The sequence below is a fragment of the Monodon monoceros genome, unplaced genomic scaffold, assembly GCF_005190385.1.
Source record: "Monodon monoceros isolate NGI ecotype Baffin Bay Population unplaced genomic scaffold, NGI_Narwhal_1 Super_Scaffold_21, whole genome shotgun sequence".
Taxonomy (NCBI): domain Eukaryota; kingdom Metazoa; phylum Chordata; class Mammalia; order Artiodactyla; family Monodontidae; genus Monodon; species Monodon monoceros.
In genome coordinates, this window is record NW_021703778.1 from 108,547,255 (window position 1) to 108,559,551 (window position 12,297).

Here is a 12,297-nt window from a genome sequence, read left to right on the forward strand (position 1 = left end):
GTACGTTTAAGATCGCATTAGCTTATTTTCACTAATTCAACTGTAATTTATTAGCTGCCTCCCATGTGGTAGACATTGCATTAGGTGCCTGGGTGCTGAGAATATGTATAAATGCTATCCGGAAGCAAACAGACTAGGAAAGAAGGAGAGAGGGAGAGAGCAAGCAAAAATACTTAACTGGAAAGTAAATATGATGAGTATTAGCTTAGGAGAAGTACAGAGTGGTGTGGGCATAAATAATTGGGGGACATTTCGTAACTAGAGGGTTAGGGAGGGCCACCTAGAGGAAAGACTTTAAAGCAGGGCCCTAAAGGAATTGGGCTAGAGATTAGGGAGAAGAGAGAGGTAGAGCTGTCGGAAGGAGGGGAATGTACCAGGCGGAAGGAGGGGAATGTACCAAGCAGAAGGAAGAACATATGCAAAGGCCTAGAGGTGAGAAGGAACTGAAAGTAGTAAAATCTGACTGAAGGTTAGACTATAAAGAAGAGAAGGCAGAGCTGAAGTGGGAGATAGAGGTAGTGCCCACACTGTAGGTTCCTTAAAAGCTAATCAGTCAGCACATGTTTGAGTATATACTATGTGCCAGGCACTTTTCTGGTCCCTGGAGTCATGGCAGTAAAGAAAACAGACCAAAAAAAAAAATCCCTTCCCTCATGGTATGTACAGTTTAGTGGTATTAAGAAGTTAAAAAGCCTTATCAAAGAATCTGGACTTTAAGGGCAAGGGGAAGCCACTGAAAGGGTTAAGTGGAGGAGTGATGTGGTTAGAATTATGCTGTTTTAAAGACAGGCGTACGATTTCACCCACTGGGGGGCACTTTTGAGAATGAAAGTAATTATTAATAATTATGATAGAACAATAGGTGTAAACTGGGCAAAGCAAGAAAGAAAGATAGGCACCCTTTTAAAATATGGGCAAAAGACCAGAGAGAAGCAAGACTAAAGGCAGAGATTGGCTATTGCAGGGACCAAGGTGAAAGATAGCCAGGACTGGTACCAAGATGTGCAGTGAGGTGGAAGGAAGTGCATGGGTGAGAAGCACTAAGAGGGAGAGACCTGTTGTCCAAAACAGGCAAAGCACAGGAAATGCAGGGTGGCACCAAAAGCCTTCTTCCAAACTGATTAGAGCTCAGAAACCAGTAACCATTAGCTAAGGTAATTAGATCTGTTACTGATCTCCTGTTGTCCTGTTATCTTGTCTACATCTTGACCAACTGAGTCAAAATTCTTGGTGGAATCTATATAGGTATACACATCTATTATGTTTTTCTGAACTGTTTGTCCAGTAAAACTGTTTAGAAACAAATAATTTTAGGGATGGTTAGCCTCATAGAACTTGTTCATAGAGAATGGCCTCTTGATCCTGAGATTGTCGCTTCCTTTTGTTTCAAGTGTTAGCTTATAGCTAGTGCACTAAGTTAATCAGGGTTCTCCAAAGAAACAGAACTGATAGGAGGTGTGTGCGCGCACACACACACACACACACACACACACACATACATATAAATATACACATATAGATATACATACCTATATACAGATAATTCTTACAGGAATTGGCTCACACAGCTACAGAAGCTGGGAAGTCCCACGATCTGGTGTGTACAAGCAGGAGGAATAGGAAAGCTCATGGTGTGACTCAGTCTAGGTCCTAAGGCTTGAGAATTGGGGAGTCAGTGGTATAAGTGGCAGTCTGAGTCCAAATGTCCTTGAAACAGGAGCACTGATGTCTGAGGGCAGGAGAAGATGAATGTCCTAGCTCAAGCAGAGAGAGCAGTTTCGCCCTCCCTCTACCTTTTTGTTCTATTCAGTCCCTCAACAGATTGGATGATGTCCACCCATATTGCTAAGGATAATTTTTTTTACTCGGTCTACTGATTCAAATGCTAATATCTTCCAGATACACCGTCACAGATATACCTGGAAAAAATGTTTTACTAGCTATCTGGGCATTCCTTAGCCCAGTCAAGTTGACACATAAAATTAACCATCACATGCATAATACATGTATAAGATTAAATTAAAGGATCTTTTCCTTGATAAGTGAGGGAGAGAACAATCCATTTTAAGCACCGAGTTTATCTGTTTCGTGGTTGACTTGCTCCAACTATAAATAACAATTCTTTTAGTTGTTCTCAATCCCTTTTTTCTTTTTCTTTAGGTGTGTAAGTTCCCTTTAAATCATAACTCCCTAGAGCAGCTTAACATCAGGCCATTACATGACCATTATTTCTAAGCCAGTATGTTTTGCTCCACTTTGGCCACAGAGAATGTGATGCATGGCATTTTCAGGACAGGGTCAGAAGTTCTGAAATATTGCTATCCATCAAGAGAGGAACTAGTAAAAGACTGAAGGACTGTGGAAAAATCAGCACAAACCAGAAACTGCTGTTAGAGAAGCAAGTTGGTACGTACCCTCAGGGAGAAGCATCACTTTCACGCAGAAGGGAGGGACTTTCTTGGTCCCTGACCACCATAACTTTGCGGCTTATAAAGATGATACTATTGATCTGGTGGTGGTGTTCTAGGTTCTTATGAGGAATGCTTATAAAAATTGTTGCCGAACGTGCAAGATATGCAAAATGCTATTTAAATGCTTAAGTACTAGAAGTGAACCCAAATAATGACTGAGTTTGCTTCCCTACAGACTAGAACTGCTGCTCCCAATACATGACCATTAGCAGAGTTCTGCAGTGTCTCTAATTGCACAGTCCTGAGGCTTAGCCATAAATAACTTACTGATCGATCAGGGAGGAAACCACAGGCCCTATTAGTGCTGGTGAAATGGAAGGTCTAACTTGCGTGAAAGAAATCTTTTACTTTACTGTTAAATGATGGGGAGAAAGGAAGATAGTCTCTTAAAGCTAAAATATATTACTCTTGTAAAGGCTCTCAAAATGTAAACAAACGAGTAAGTGGTTAAAGGTCTGTTTGGGGTTTGTATTTTCTAGGTTTACTGGCATGCAGAGACTGGGGCAGGTTTTATTACCGGAGGGACCTGCTTCATTCTCTGTGTGCAATCCATTTCGTGATTGCATCCCTTTTCTTTGTGCAAGAGGAGGAGGAGTGACTCATGATGACTCCTGGTTTTAGTTTCAGTGAATTCCTGAAGGTGCAAAACTGAGTCAACAAATCTTCTCATTTAACTTCACTCTGGTTTATTTCTTTTGAGGGGATATATTTGCTAGTTTAAATATTAATATTGAAAAGTAGATTATACATTAAACTATGGCAAGAGAACTCCAGAAACATGAAAATTAACTAAGTCCTAGGAAAAAATGCTCATCTTGTTTTCTAGGACCTAAAAGATGTCATAAGCAAGACACATGAGCCATAATCCCTGCCTCTCCTTCCTTCCTGTCAACACAGTGTTTACTGAGCACTGACTTCATTCCTGGCGCTATAGTATGTCCTGGGGATAGAGAATCCACCCCCCCCCATCCCCCTTGTTGTTGCCTCTCCTTGAAGGGGTGACTAACAAACAAATTGCCTTAAGGGAGGATGCGTGTGTGCCTGAGGTGGCCAGCATGCTGGGGGAGCGGCTAACAGCCTGGGAAGCAGGGGAGGCTTGTTATGCAAATTAAAATTGTCAGCATTTTGTAAATGCTGTTTATTAACATTTTTCTTTTACTTTTGATGGGTCCTTTGTGGATTCCTATGATGGTAGAGGAGTTCTGAGTCACTGTTGAAGATTTCTGTTAAGAAATACAGCATTGCCAGGCAGAGGAGGGGGAGTTTTAATTCAGTGAACCTTTGCACAGGACAAATTTAGTGGATCAGATGGAGTGTTTGTAATGGGTAAACAGTACTAGTCATCCAAATCAAATGCCATCACAGTGAACCCAGAAACTGTCACATTCCTTTCACTAGAGTAAAACTTCTTTATAATAAATGCATTTGTTAAAAATCATGTTTTTGGTTTTTGGACACTAGAGACAAAGTAGAGGAAATGGCAAGACTCAGATTTTTGGAATCAAGCATTTACTTGTTAAATTGACAAGAATTTTCCTGAGCACAGTGGAAGGAGGGGTTAGGCATGCCCCAAACACGATTTTGTGTAGTTTGGAGGCTGTTTCTTATGAGAACACAGAGGGATTAGAGGGAAGTGAAATGAGAGGTTGACGTGTTATTACTAATGGTTGCCTGTTAAGTTTTAGGGGGAGATAAGAATGTTAGATGGAAACTTTGGTAAAAATTCTGAGGGACTTTTCAGTGTTTCAGTGTCTGATGGTTCTAGTTCTTTATCATACAAAATTTCATTTAAACCTTAAGGGTTTGTTGTTGTTGTTGGCACTTCTAGAAACAGACCAAGCATCAGCTAGTTGTAAGTGTGCTTCTCCTCTCTTGCATGTTGATGTAAAAGTCTTTATAGGAAGAAAAAAAACCTTATTCCTTAATTATAGAAAATAGACTTGAAATGTGTGCAGCCCATCTGGATTAAGATAGAACAACTATATATCCTGGTATCATAGTTATTCCTGGTTAAAGATGAGGGGTGATGAGAACAACTGTTTAATGGAACAGAGGACAGAGAGATTGCTACTGAGTGAGGTGAAAGGCTGAGAGAGAGCAATTTACAACTTTGTATAAGAAGTAGCACACTTCTTAGATTGGTGCTCAGTTTAACTCAGAGACATGTTTTGAGGGCCTATGCTGTTGGGACATGTGTTGGGACTATGCTGGGTATCATGTATACAAAGATTGAGAGACATAGTCCATCAGGAAGCTCCTAGTATGGGTAGGAAAAACACCAACCGCAGCTCAACAGTAACTTATTAATACAGCGATCAGTTAATTTTGTCCAGGAGGTCACCTGAGAGGAGATGCTTGTGCTAAGAACAATTAGACATTTTCTAGTTAGAGAAATAATGGAAGGGTCTTCCAGACAAAGAGAAAAGGATGATAAAACCTTGGCCACAGAAGAGTCTATAAGGCATTAGGGCCTTTGACTCATTTGTCTAGAACATAAGGTACAAATCAGGGGGAAGAATGGGAGGCTGGAGTGGTAGATAGGTGCCCAACTGTGATGGGCCCACCTAAGATGTTTGGATGCTATCCTCTAGATCAGGGGTCCCCAATCCCCAGGCTGTGGACAGGTACTGGTCAGCGGCCTGTTAGGAGCCGGGCCGCACAGCAGGAGGTGAGCGTCAGGTAAGAGCGCAGCTTCATCTGCCGCTCCCCACCGCTCCCCATTGCTCGCATTACCACCTGAACCATCCCCCCACCTCGCCAACCAAGTCTGTGGAAAACTTGTCTTCCATGAAACCGGTTCCTGGTGCCAAAAATGTTGGGGACCACTGCAGATGACAGGGAGCCTTCATGATCCTCTGGGCACCAACATTTTATTATGAACAGTTTTAAGACATACAGCAAAGTTGGAAGAATTCTACAATGAGCACTTGTATAACTGTCATTCAGATTGGTACTATAAACATTTTACTATACTTGTTTAATCACCTATCTATCCAACCATCCATCCCTTTGTAATCCATCAATCCATTTTATTTTTATGCATTTCAAAACAAATTACAGATTTCAGTACATTCCTCTCTGAATATTTCAACATGAATATCCCTAACTAGAATTTGTTGTTTAAGGCATTTAATGTAAAATTATATTCTTTATAGGTTTTAAAGTATGAGAATAAGATAATCGATTTTGTTTTTATGAAATATAATGTGAAGAATCAATTGGAAGAGGGAAACAAATTAGAAACCTGCTTCAAAAATCTAAATGAGAGATGCTAAGAATGTAATGAAAGCCTGTAGTAGAAATGGAGAGGTACCAGTTAATTCAAGAATCAGTCCAGAAGTGGCGTCAATGGATCACTTGACCAGCTGAATGTAAGGAGGGGAGGAGTGGAGGGCAAAGGCTGGGTTGGGGAAGTATAAAAAGTGAAAGATGGATCCAAGGTTTTCTAGTCTGGATAACTGGGTGTTTGATGATGGGATATGTAATACAGAGGGGAAAAGAGGTTTGGAAGTAGAACAAAAGATAAGTTGAGGCCATCTCTCAAAGAGAGCATTCAGAATAAGTAGAGAACAGGGGCTAAGGTGACCGCTCTGGGGAAAGCCAATATTTAAGGAACAAGAGGAAAATGCTGAGCCCACACGAGAGGCAGAGAGGAATAGTCAAAAGGCTAGGAAGGAAATCAAGCCTCAGACAGACAGACAGACAGACAGACAAAGGTTTATTATGTGTTTACTATATTCCAGGGTTCCTAAGTGGGTTATATTCATGGACTCACTGAATCCTCATAACAACCCTATTTTATAGATGAGGAAATAGGGGAACTCAGGGACAGAAATGTCAAGTAATTTGCTGAAGGTTTTGCAGTTAGTAAGTGGCAGAGCCAGTTTTGAACCTAAGTCATTCAGATTTGTCTTATCATCGTGGCCAAGGAAAGAGGGTATTTCCAGGAGAGTGTAGTCAGAGGGTCACGGTCCTCCATGATCTGAACCCTAACCTACATTTCCAACTTTGTCTTCTAATTACTCTTCACTTACTCGAGACTGGTCAACTTGAAATGCTCCATGTCTTTACACAAGCTCAAACTCTTCTAGAGCTTCCCAAAGTGTTTTGTAGGCCACTAGTTCCATGAGATGCTCTGTGAAAAAAAGTGTCTTGTGGTCAAATAAGTTTGAGAAATGCTGTCAACTTTATTATCTTGGAAATTTGCGAGTTATGTTAGCCCATCAAAGGTATTGGGAAGTCCTGCAGTAAAGAACCTATTCTAACTTTGTCTATCAGTGCCTCCCAAACGTCTTTGAACTTATTTGACCTTGGGACCCATCCCTCTTTTCCTCATAGAAAATCTATAAACTCCTCTCAGAACTAGAATTCTGAAACCCTCCTAGTGAAAAAAGACTTTACTTTTCCTCAGGTGGTTTTAAGTGAGATACATGACGTAGCTTTATCTGCCTCTCACTCTTGATGGCCATGGAACACATTCTCCCCTGAAACATCATTGTTTGTGCCCTGCACTCCTCCCAGTGCCCCAGGAGAATGGTGTCCTGGTCTGTTTCATCTTAGGATCTTACATGGGACCTAGCACAGTGCCTTTCATACAGTCATTGTTCCATCAAAATCTATTTGTGGATAAATAAAATGCACAAAACACAGAGGAAATTAGTACTTTTTCTCTTAAAATAAAAGTTTTCTTTTAAAAGGACTTTTCTGTTCAAAACATGGATGCAAATTTGGACTCAAACCAGGCTTTTCTTTGAGAATAAGGAGAATGTATGTTTCGAGTTTCAGTTTTCATTTGAACTGTTTGCTCTTGGGTTCAGTTGAGGATTAAACTGAGGAAAGTAACATTTTGCTCATTTCTGTCCTAACTGCATAATGGGATATACTGCGAGGTCTTGGAAACATCACTTTTCTTGAGCAGTATCTGGTCTTGTCAGACTTGGATTTCTTAGTTAAATCAGTGTGTACCTGTACCCTTTGAACTTCCTTACTGCTTTGATGTAATTATTTCTCTTGCTCATTCTGACTTACTGTTGGCAACAGTCCCACTGGTTTCATTGTTTCATTTGTGAGTCCTTATATATGGACCTTAATCAAGTGTGATGTTGTGTCTGACCTTCCTCTTTTGAATTGTATAACACATTCAGCTATGCCCTGCTCTGTTTTCCCTGTGGGGATAGAAGAGAGACTTTTCTGATGCCCTCCCACTCTCTTTTCTGCATCATACAGCTCACAACTCCCACATGTGGTGAAGTCATTTAGAAGTGTGTGTGTGTGTGTGTGTGTGTGTGTGTGTGTCAGAGAGAGAGAGAGAGAGAGAGAGAGAGAGAGAGAGAGGGAGGATGTGTGTGTACAAGCCAGGGGAGTCATGCGGAGTGAGACAGACCAGTCATGAGCATAGGCAGTCACGGGAGCACGGAGATCCCTAGGAAGGGCCTGAGCATTAGGGTAAAATGGCTGCTTTCCTCCTACACATCAACCATGCCTGTATGCACGTTTTGTTTGCTTATTCCTTAGCTGGATGTCCTACCCCTGGAGCAGGACACCAGAATCCTTGTGAGTTTAGAGGGCTCCGTAGGAGTTTTATTAGCTCACGTGCTTGTTTAAGAGCCCCTGATAATCATAATTATTGTTTTAGAATGAGTCTGAGATTTTTTTTATGGAGAAGACAAACCCTTTTTATGGAGTATATTTTTATTTTCAGAGTCTCTTTAATGCCACAAAGAGCAAGTTTTTTGAATTTGCATATGTTCATGTGGTGATGGTACCTTGATAATCATCATTCAGAGAAACAACAGGCCTGGTGGCCACTTTACAGAAAGTTCTAAATTTATTATAGTAAATGATTTGAAATTTAGGAGAGGAAGAGAGACCCAAGAATCAGATCTGGCTCTGTATGGTAAAAGAACATTGTGCTATCAAGAATAATTCTCATCATTTTCCATAGTGACATTATGGTATGCAATTAAAATGGCAATATTTTACATGGAGTGACAAAATTGTATTGTCCTGACCACCGTAGCATAGAGAGAGAAAACTAACATTTAGCATCACTGTTACTAATACTGAAATATTTAGGTCAAGCTTTAGAATGTTTTTAAAGAATGAACAACTATTATGATGTCATCAAAATGGAAAGTGTTGCAAAGGGAAGAAAACACACTTTTGGCTGAATGCACAGGGGATGCTGATGGTATTCATTAAGCATGAAATAATAAGAGGAAAAGAATTTCCATCTCCATCCCCTCCCCTATGATATATCTTCTGTGTTTTCAGTGCTCCCTTTGAAGTCAATATATCTTTGCTTTAATCCATTTTTAAAGCTTCCTTTGAAATCAGTGGGAGCTCATGCCTGGAAGAGAGGGAAGTGGCTGAGGATCGGATGCCTGCTGCGGAAGAGGGGCCAGCCTAATCGTCACTGGAAAATAATATTTATTGACTGTCCTCATGTGCATGGTCTGTTAGGCTCCACACTAAAGTGACTTTGAAACTGGTCTGATTCATTTCTAATATTACAAAACTAATAAGATGACCGAAAACAGTTGCTTCTTTTTAGGGCAGGGTTTTCGTTTCAAATGACTGGAGAAAAATGAATATTTTAAATGGAAATAATTCTTTTATCTTGACACTCTCACAAACACTGTTTCACCTAAGTGAATTTTCCAGATAACTGAAACTAATAATTGTCTAATAGACTAATTCCTTCGAGGACAATTGAAGAGTGTAGGATTATTTTCTCCACTATGCAATTACTTCAGACTGCTTGGCTTTAAAAAGAATTCTCGTTAAAAACTTTGGAGCAACGTAAAAGTAATTTATTTCTCATTCTTCCTGCCTCTTCCTTTACTGCTGCCAGTTGTCCTCTGTAATATAGGTCATGTGTTCTCCGTTTCTATTCTGCTGTCTTACTTTTACATGGAGTTTCCTGAAGAAGGGCCCGGAGGCCTGAAGTAGCTCTATACCTTTCCTACAGGGTGAAACATAAAGATGGTCCCTTCTCTCATTTCCTTTTTCTCTCCCCTTGTCTTTTCCTGCTCTTCATTTTCTGTCCCTCCTCTCCTTGGACCACCTGCCTCTTTTCCTTTCCCTTGTGATCCACCCCCATGATGTCAGCCCCATCTATGAGCAGGGGGCGGGGGGGGGCCTCTGTCAATGTCTGGCCTGTGTACTTTGGTCACAGGCTTGAGCTTTGCATCTCCGATTGGATCTTGACCTGGATCCCTCTCGGGGCCTCAAACTCAATACTTCAAAGCTGAGCTCAGCAACTCCTGCCAAGATCTTCATTTTCAGTCTCTGTGAGTGGTATCACCTTCCAGCTAGCCTCCATCTAGCCTGAAAATCTGTCAATTGCCCTTGACAGTGTCTCCTCCCTATCACTCCACCTCTAATCATTTAGCAAATCCTGTCCTGTCTGCCTTGGGAGTCCAGAATCTGCTCCTTCTCCACTCCTCCCTGCCACTATCTCATCTGGTCCCTCAACACATCTCGCCAATGACAGCAGCTGCCTTCTCTCTGGTCACTTTCTTATGCAAACTTGTCTTCACAAGGTTGCAACTTTTCTTCCTAAAGTTGGATGCTGGCCATGTCATTCTCAGACTTAAGAACCACCCCCCGCCCCTTTGCCTCAGCTGAGCATGTAAAGTCTTTTGTAATCTGTCCTGACTCTCTAGCTCCTTTTCTATGTAGTAAGCCCATTGCTCCTGCCACTGAAAATGCTTCTTGATTCACTTGGCAAATGTCTGCATATCCTTCAAGAGTAGGTGGAGTGTCTTTTCTATGAAGCCTTCCCCAGTGTCTTCAGACAGTCTCTTCCCCCTTCTTTGGGTTCCCACCCTCTCTCCTTTCGAGGTGACCTGTGATGATCTGTTTTTATGTGTCTCCTGCACCAGAATGAAAGTTCCTGGAGAGTGCAGTTTATAATTTGTTTCTCTGTCAATTCTCATCCCAACGCCTACCTCAGATCAGGTACAAATCAATAAATACTTGGTGAGTGAAGATTCTGAGAAGTCTTTTTCACTTACATTTGGGCTTGAAGTTATTTTATGCTATTGGAGATGCTGGTTCAGACATTAAAATAATAAAACATTTTAACAGATTCTCCCTTCAGGAGCCATATGTTAGAGAATATATAAATTTTTTTATCTCTTAGAAGGGAAGACAGTGCCCATACACTGAGGATGGTCCGGCAGAAGGACAGAAAGTTCCAGTCCATAGGGATGTCCTTAAACCCTTGTACCATCTCCAGAATAACCTGTTGCTGGAGTCCTTGTTACATGAGAAAAGTAAGCCCCTATCATTAAAACCACTTTTAGTCAGGTATAGAGAGAAGTCATCTGCTTCAGAGTTTCCACTCTCAAGATTTCTGAGAAGATTTCAGCTAAGAGCCTCTAGTGAGAGAGTTTTTTATTGGTGTTTTCAGCAAGACCTATAAATCAAACACACAAATCCTCAAAATCTTATTTTAAAAAAATGATAGTACAGTGGGAGAAACATCCAGCCAAAGTACCTAACTTATGGTAAAAATGAGAAACCTTTTTTTCTTTTAAAAAAATGTAGAAAATATAAATAAGGTCCCCTTACTTGGAGAAATTTGGTTTTAATTTCAGCGATGTTTCTGAGCAATGGTAGAGATAGAAAATTGTCTAATTTAACAATTGAGTGAGAGCATCTGACTTTATTAAATAAATATATGAAGTAGAAGTCTGTTTCAGTTTCATTGTTTGGGCAATTAAAGGAGAGGGAAAATAGGTAAGAGTGATCTGGGGGCAGAGCACAGCCTGCATTAGAGGAAAGGCTGGGAGGGCGGAGCGAGTCCAAGAGAAGAGGAGGTTGTTCCCCTAGTTCCCCCCGCCCCCCGTAACCTTCTCTTTGAGGTCTCTACTTCATCGTCCCTCCCTCCTTTCTAACTTACCTCATCTGGCCCAGACCATCCTCCAACGGCATGTCTATCCAAGGCACTTAAGTTCTTCTCTCGCTGCTTTCTAATCACTCTCTTTCCCCAGCCTCTGCCTCCACACCCTTACCCGCCCAGCGTCTATGGTCCCGCTTGCTGTGGAGCTCATCTCCTCCCTCGTCTCCCTAGGTGGATGAAACTTCTGCCTGCTCATCTGCAGCTCAGCAGGGTCCTAACTTACCTTTTGGTGCGCTGTTTAACCCTCTGGGCCTCAGTATCCTCATCTGTGCAAAGGGGATTACTAACACATACCTCACAAGATTGTGAGTCCAGCAGGTCCTCAACAAACATTCATTTCCCTTCCCTTCTTTGCTTTTTGCTGCTCTTCCCACTTTTTGCTGCTTCACTTCTGCTCTGCTGATGCCCGTGCTTTCCTTTCTTCTCGCCAACTAAGCCATCAGCTGGGAATTTGTCTCTGGAATTCTGCCTGGAGTCTATACCTATGTCTGAGAGTAAGGGTTTCAGAGGGAGGCTCTGAGGTACGGACATCTTTGCACCAGCTGCAGAGTCAGACATCAGATTCAGGTCCTTGTCCCACCATGTGCTACTGTATGAGCTTTGGGAAGGTTGCATATTCTCTTGGTGGCCTAGTTTCCTCATTTGTAATTTGGGGATGATAATTATTTCTGTTTCTAGGGTTATGGGAAGGATTAAATGAGCTACTTCATGGAAAGTGTTCAGCGTAATACTCAGCACATTGTAAGTGCTCGCTGAATGGTATAGGTAACAGCAGTGTAGAAAAGGGTCCTGTGCCTCGTGACCAATGGCATGGTGTCCTCAACGCTTCAGCTTCATTATCTCATCTCAGAAGGAAAGCATGGCAGCATCCAAGTGGCAGTCACCAGGGCACATCCAGAGCAGGCCCTTGGTAGATGC

The 12,297-nt window shown here is 41.6% G+C and overlaps 1 protein-coding gene across 4 annotated transcripts in view; it reads left to right on the forward strand.

Annotated features, from left to right (window-relative positions):
• Positions 1-12,297, forward strand: part of AKAP6 (A-kinase anchoring protein 6) — a 598,070-nt gene that overhangs the window by 143,369 nt on the left and 442,404 nt on the right. The window lies entirely within an intron of this gene.